General features: G+C 41.7%; 1 protein-coding gene across 1 annotated transcript in view; it reads right to left on the bottom strand.

The window, feature by feature from the left end:
- Positions 1 to 7,963, bottom strand: part of LOC141437851 (sodium-coupled monocarboxylate transporter 1-like) — a 31,257-nt gene that overhangs the window by 6,564 nt on the left and 16,730 nt on the right. The window lies entirely within an intron of this gene.

Here is a 7,963-nt window from a genome sequence, read left to right as displayed (position 1 = left end):
AAATATAATCATCAACAACGGTTGCTATGAAACACTCTCATAGACAACTAATATACAACAAATATAAGAAAACAATACAAGATAAAACCGACTCCAAAAAAATAACAAAAAAGGGAACCGACTACAAAACCCTTCAAAATATATTTCTAGGTACCTTAGTAGCTAGTGCTCGAAGTCGGTGCCTCAGCACGAGCCAGCAGGAATGGAACAATAGTCGTCTACCATACCTACATACTATGGGTTTCAATCGATCCTGCTGGGTCGTGCTGAGTCACCGACTTCGAGAACTATATTTTACGTAGAAATATATTTTCAAGGGTTTTGTAGTCGGTTCCATTGTTTGTTATTTTTTTTTATGGAGTCGGTTTTACTTTTTTGTTAAAATTTTGCTTTATTTCTCACTTTTTAGTGATTCATAGCCAAAGTACATCTCACAACGATTCCATAAAGCCCAAACACGGCTTAGTTCCGTTGTTTTATAACAGAGTTCCGTTGCCTACCTTCCGGCTTCAGCATCAGATCAGTTCGAAAAAATAATTAACTTAAAGCTAGCTAGGTATATTCATCATGATCGTTTCGGTTTGTCTCATGACGAGCGAGCATTACTTAGCTTTGACGAGTTCCTTCGTCATCTACGGTCTTCTTCATCAGGCCAGTTTACCAATGATATTTTCTGAACGTAAATGCTTATCTTAATGCTAAAATCGCCATAGGTGTGCCTATAAAATTTGAGGTTTGCCCTCGATTTTCTAGGATCCCATCATCAGATTTGATTTGGTGATAATGGGACCACTTCAGAAGAGTACCCTTTTGAATAAAAAAAGATTTGAAAATCGGTCTACAATTGACTGAGTAATCGGCGAACAAACAAAAAATCAAACATTGGAACATAGAACCTCCTCCTTTTTTTGAAGTCGGTTAAAAATAGTTCAATACAGCACAGATCATATAAAAAGAGTATTAAAAAAAATAGGAATATAATTTTGCAAGTACTCTCTTGTTGCGGCATTAGGAGCAAACTCAGCTAATGCTGCGCTTACGCGGAAGCTGCCACTGCCAGCGCTGGTTTTCAGTCTGCCTGTTGACACATGCTGGAATCTGGATATTGTCTAAATATTTTCCCAACTCAGCAGGGTTATACTACGAAATCGAATTCGAAGTTCGTGTCGTGCGGTCCCTCTCGCTCTCGTATTAAATAGTATAAGTGTCAGTAGGTTAGGTTAGAGTTGCGTCAAGGCCCGTAGCGCCTTCAGCCACGCGAGGTCGGAGCTCCGCGCTCCGTCGAATTTGAGTCAAAGAATTTTAGACCACTTGATACTTAGACAAGTTACTCTTAGACCAGTTGCTTCTTAGAACACTTGCTACTTAGACCAATTGTTAATTTCCTACGTAGACCAGCTGCTTATTACTGCAGACATTATTTAACTCAGTAAATGTAAGAAACAAAGCAAAAAAAATTCGTCAGCAAATCAATTTCAAATGAATTTTACCCAATCGTCTTATAAATGTTAGTAGATGTCAGAAATGTAGGTTAGGTTAACCATAGGTACTGCTACCAGAAAAGTAGGTTAGGTTAGGTTAGAACTGCAACCCCTACAGAACCAAACTACTGCAATTAATATAGGTTAGGTTAGGTTAGGTTAGAACTGCGATCTCCCAAAACCACACGGCTGCCAGAAAATAAATTTGTACTACTACCAACTGAGTTCATTATAGACACTTATCAGAATATCGTAATTCAAAAGGTTGTCACTAAGATATGTGTGTACTCATAATGCTGGTTTTCATATTTATTTCTTTCATTATCGTCAATTTCAATAAGCTTGTTAATCATAACATTTAAACATCGATACAGTATAGTACAGAGAACGGGGACTATGCAACACTGTGGCATGCTCGATATTTTTATGGTACGGTTTTAAGGTGTATTAAATATGATTTTAATCTAAACTTTGTTTTCACGCCCATTTAAAACCACACGCAACAGTGCGCCATCTAGTGAGACAAAAAACGATAGCCCTCATTAGCCGTGGAGGGGCGCGCCTTTGTGAGTGAACAGATCTAAGTTCGTGTCGTGCGGTCCCTCTGACACTTATACTAAGTAAGTATTTAATACTTCGATCATCAATACGTACATTTAATACGAAAGCAAGAGGGACCGCACGACTCGAACTTCGAGTTTCCAGTTTCGTAGTAGCCCTGCTTTACAATAGTGACAATAGAGACATTTCACCATATGGCAGGTCCACACTACAAAGTAAAGTACAGTCGACCCATGAAAGTTTCGTGCAAAGGATAAGCCAATACCTATAGGTCAAAGCTCATTAGATGCACTCGCACCCGATCAGCACCGCTTCGCCGCGAGCGGTTAGTATTCAATGGATTTGTATGGGCATGCGCTCATTATATTAGCTCTACGTCGCCTGCATCGTTGATTGGTTGTTATTGTTGTTCTCGTCTCTTATTCCGGCATTAATTCCTTTTTTTAGGCTGTCTCCTTTTTAGGGTTCCGGAGCCAAAATGGCAAAAACGGAACCCGTATAGTTTCGCCATGTCTGTATGTCTGTCTGTCTGCCCGTCCGCGGCTTTGCTCAGGGACTATCAATGCTAGAAAGCTGTAAATTTGCACGAATATGTATGTAAACTATGCCGACAAACTGTTACAATAAAAATATTAAAAAAAAAAATTTTTTAGTGTACAGTCACCATCAGATATTTCGGAGCAGCCAAGGTAGTCAAAAATATCGGAGCATGCACTTTATTCCCAACGCATTAGAGTTCATGCTCCGATATTTTAGATCACCTTGGCTGCTCAGAAATATCTGATGGCGACTGTACCTCTCATAGACGTAAAGTAGGGGTGTTTTTTTTTTCTTATCAACCTTGTATTGTGGGGTATCATTGGATAGGTCTTTTAAAACGTTGGGGGTTGCTAAAACTATTTTTCGATTCAGTGATTTTTTTGCAATATATTCAATTTCAAAGTGCACATTTTCATTAAAATCGAGCGTCCCCCCCCCCCCTCTAAAATCTAAGCAGGTGGGTGGAAAAGTTTGAAAAAATTCAGTATGGTAGTAAGTACCTATATCAAACTTTCAAGGAAAACTATAACGGCTAAGTTTGCTTGAGAATTATTAGTAGTTAAAGAGTAATTATAGCAGCCTAAGGTATAAAATATACCTAAACTTGGAAGTAGACGTGTGCGCCGCGCCGACCCGCCGCCGCCGGCCATTTTTTCGCCGCCGCCGCCGCCGATCAGCGTATCGGCGTAAAATCGGCGCGAGTTCAAAATGTTTTCTATACTGAATTTCTGACTTTCGAAGCATTCTATATTTTACTACAATGAATCATTATTAGTCATTGGTTACATCATCATCATCTCAGCCATAGATCGTCCACTGTTGGACATAGGCCTTCCCCGTAGACATCCAGTTGCTTGGGTTGGCATTGGCAGCGAATTGCATCCACCGTGAACCCGCGGCTTTAACCAAGTCATCGCTCTATCTCGTTGGTGGACGTCCTGCTGCGCTTGCCGATCCGCGGTCTCCACTCCAGAACTTTTCGGCCCCAACGGCAATCTGATCTCCGTGCTATATGGCCTGCCCATTGCCACTTCAACGAGCTATTTCGCTTGGCTATGTCGGTGACCCTTCTATGTATCTCCTCATTTCTGATTCGATCCCGTAGAGAAACCCCAAGCATAGCTTCCATAGCTCGCTGAGCAACTCTGAGCCTATTTATAAGGCATATAGTGAAGCACAACGTCTCGGATCCATATGTCATCACTGGCAACTGGCAACACACATTGGTTAAAGACTTTTGTCTTAGGACACTGAGGAATTTTGTACGAAAAGACGTTGCTGAGTTTCCCAAACGCTGACAATCCGGGTTGGATTCGACGATTGACCTCCTTCTCGAAGTTGGACTTACCTAATTGGACGGTTTGTCCTTGGTATCATACGCGTCAACAACTTCAAGAACCAAATTCTCCACCAAAATAGGGATAGGCACCACATGGACATTCGACATGACCTTTGTCCCTGTTCATTTTGAGGCCCACCCGTTGGGAGACTCGATTAAGGCCTTGGAGCATCGTGCTGAGTTCTTCCATCGACTTTGCCATGACCACCACGATATCGTCGGAAAACCGAAGGTGAGTGATGTTGTATTCGCCGTTGATATTGATGCCTAGTCCTTTCCATTCCAGAAGCTTGAAGGCTTCTTCCAAACCGGCAGCAAACAGTGTCGAAGATATGACATCTCCCTGTCTTACGCCTCTTTTCAAGGGCATCAGGCATCAGGGCACTCTCTGTTCCTGTACTCGGACCGACATAGTGGCATTTTTATACAAACACTTCAACACTTCGATATATCGATAGTCGATACGATACGGCATCGTTGGAGAGACTCTAACACCGCCCACGTTTCGACCGAATCAAAGGCTTTCTCGTAGTCCACAAACTCTTCGTTCTTCTGTATGACCTGCCGCAGCGTATGAATGTGGTCTACGGTAGCCTTTTCGGAACCCGGCTTGTTCGGTTGGCTGGAAGCTATCGACCCTGCATTCGAGACGATATAAAATGACCCTGGAAAGCAGCTTATAAACATGACTCAACAGCGAGATGGGCCTGTAGGTCTTCAATAGGGTGTTATCGCCTTCATGAAGGAGAAAACAGCATAACGCTCTTGTTCCACGCTTCTGGCGTTGTGCCTTCGAGCAAGACGGAATTAAAGAGCCTCTGAAGGACTTTAAGAGCCGGTGATCCACCCGCCTTCCGAAGCTCTGACGTAATTCGGTCCTCACCCGGCGCCTTGTTGCTGTTTCAGGGCCATCCTTATCTCGTACAGACTCATGTCCGGGATATCTTCTGTATAGTGTCGGGTCAGTTTGGCTCTTGGGTTTGAGTCGCCGCGCTGAAAACAGGCTTAGTGACCGACTCGTAGAGCCGTCCATAGAACTCCTCGATTTCCCTCAACACTTCCGCTTTAGTCCACGCTACACTGCCATCATCTCTCTTCAACTTTGTCATTTGGTTTTGCCATAGACATATCTCTTGCGAACTTTAGAGCCTTTATTTCACTAATCGTACTTTAACACGAGCAGTATTAAAGGTACGATATCGTGTCGCAAGGATTTCGAAATTTGTCTATACAGCATCATCGGGAGACTGCAGTCGAAGCGAGCGTCGTTCAGCCATAAGGTTACTCATACATACATAGGGTATAACTCCGAGACCTTCCGAGTTCTACTGGTACGGTGAATTTAAAGAAGAGAAGAAGAAAAAAGGTCCCGTTTAAGTCCAAAACGGGTGATAAAATGATATTTGTCCGTGACAATTACAGCCGCTGCAAGCGTTAATTAAAGCTTCATTGTCTGTACATTTTATCTAATCTTGTTATAAAAAATTAGTCTACAGATTAAACAGTTCTTTAAAATCTCCGCGCCGAAATCACGCCGAAAACACGCGCCGCGCCGATTTTTGAAATACGCCCGCCGCCGTAGATTTTAGCATCGGCGCACACGTCTACTTGGAATTAGGCTTGCACTATCCGGTAACTTTTTATTATCCGGATATTTCGGATATTTGAAATCTCAGTATCCGGATATCCGGTTATTTTGAATAATTTGAATAATTTTCCAAATATTTAAAAAAACGCTAAAAACAATTTTAAATTTGTTTCATCAGACGAATCGTGTTAATTAACTTAATCACTGATTGTCTTATACGCACGTAAAAATCATTATTTTGTCACTTTAATGAGTGAAATAACTTAAAAACACTTTATAACTTCTCTGTCTCCTGCTTGTTGTTATTTTGCCTTACGGACCAAGAGCCCACGACAGCCAGACCTTCGTTATATTTTAAAGGCTGAAAGTTTTTTTTTTATGCAAGGTGTTAATTTTTAATATAACTGAAAACCGGAAAGCACTTTGCTCAGAAATACTCAGAATCGAGAGTAGATTCGATTCATCATGTCAGCCGAAAGACGTCCACTGCTGGACTTAGGCCTCGCCCAAGGCTCTCCACTCAGACCAGTCTTGTGCTTTCCGCATCCAACGCAATTCAGCGATCTTAACCAGTCGTCGCTCCATCTTATTGGAGGCCTACCGACGGCTCGTCTCCCGCTCCGCGGACGACATTCGAGAACCTTCTAACCCCATTGGCCATCAGTCCTGCGAGCACGCTCACTGCCACTTCAGTTTCGCAATTCTTCGGGCTATTTCGGTAACCTTAGTTCTACTGCGGATATCATCATTTCTGACTCTATCCCGTAGAGAAACCCCGAGCATAGACCTCTCCATAGCCCTTTGAGTGACTTTGAGCTTCCTAATGAGGCCCATCGTTGGCGCCCACGTCTCAGATCCGTATGTCATCACTGGCAACACACACTGGTCAAAGACTTTTGACTTCAAACACTGCGGTAATTTGGCCGAAAAGACACTGCAAAGCTTCCCGAATGCTGCCCAGCCGAGTCGGATTCGACGAGTGATCTCTTTCTCGAAGTTAGACCTACCTAACTGGATCGTTTGTCCCAGGTATACATAGTCGTCAACAACTTCGAGCGCAGAGCCTCCGACTATTACGGGAGCTGGCACAACATTAGACATGACTTTCGTCTTGTCCATGTTTATTTTTAAGCTAACTCGGTCGGAAACAACTCTGCTGAGGTCAGCGAGCATAGCACTGAGGTCCTCCATAGTCTCAGCCATGACTACAATATCGTCGGCGAATCGAAGGTGAGTGAAGTACTCCCCATTATTGTTAATGCCTCGTCCTTTCCAGTCCAGAACCTTAAAATCATCTTCCAATCCAGCGGTGAACAGTTTCGGAGAGATCACATCTCCTTGTCTGACTCCCGCTGCAAAGGAATAGGCTTCGTGCTCTGGTCCTGTAGTCGGACTATAACGAAGGATTATAACGATACTATAACGAAGGTCTGGCTCTTGCGGGCTCTTGCTCTATTATAAGAATAAATAACACAATACAATACAAAGCGTATTGTATTGAACACCAAAAAACATTCATTATAAAATGAAATCAGAACATAAAAGGTAGGGTAGGAGACGAGAAAACAGGGGTCTAATCGCTAAAAAGCGATCTCTTCTTCTACCTTCTTATTCGACCTGACGATGTTATTAACATAGAATCAAGAAAAAAGGTGATCAAAGCAGGTGTGTGTAATGTAAGGTAAAAAATATATTGAAGATTGAAAAAATACATAAAATATAATAATATTAATAAAATAAACACATACATTACTTACATACACATTTACCAAAAATTCATCATCGCCACTACCAAACAAGATGTTAAGAATGAACCTAACTAATAAGTATTGCATGTAAACCTTCCTAATACAAAAATAAATGTATCTGTGTGTATGCATACACTACACTAACCTCTCACAATGCGCGAGCGCGCGCTTAATATCAGATATTCGAATTATCCAAATTATCCGGATAATGAAGAGCTTCCTATCCGGATTTGAAAATGGGCGGATATCCGGATAATATGGATATCCGGTTATCCGGATTGCAAGCCCTACTTACTATACCATGGTTCAAACCCCATATTGTTAGACATAGCGTACATTTGATTTGTACGAGCGACGAAGCTAGTGATAACACAAATTTTCCGGAGCATGAAGCGACTCGGATAGTTAGTTCAGATGCTTTGGGCGGGAGCGTGCCAAGCGTACTCCCGCCTTAGCTTTCTTGTTAGGAATTTTTTTATAGCAGCTCGGATAAACCAACCATTGATAGATTAGAAAATAGAAAAAAGCATTTTAATCAGCATAATCAAAATAAACACTAATTTAGTATGGCGTTTGAATATTCTATTAAATAATATTATTGCAAATGCAAATTTAATATGGAAAACAATTCGTATTGCATTCGTATTATATGTGGCATCTAATTTTACGGGAAAATAAGAATATATCAAATAAATTTTCTAGTAAA

The sequence above is a fragment of the Choristoneura fumiferana genome, chromosome 18 (genome assembly GCF_025370935.1).
Source record: "Choristoneura fumiferana chromosome 18, NRCan_CFum_1, whole genome shotgun sequence".
NCBI lineage: Eukaryota > Metazoa > Arthropoda > Insecta > Lepidoptera > Tortricidae > Choristoneura > Choristoneura fumiferana.
The sequence above is the reverse complement of the archived record's forward strand: the minus strand, read 5'-3'. Positions and strand labels throughout refer to the sequence as shown.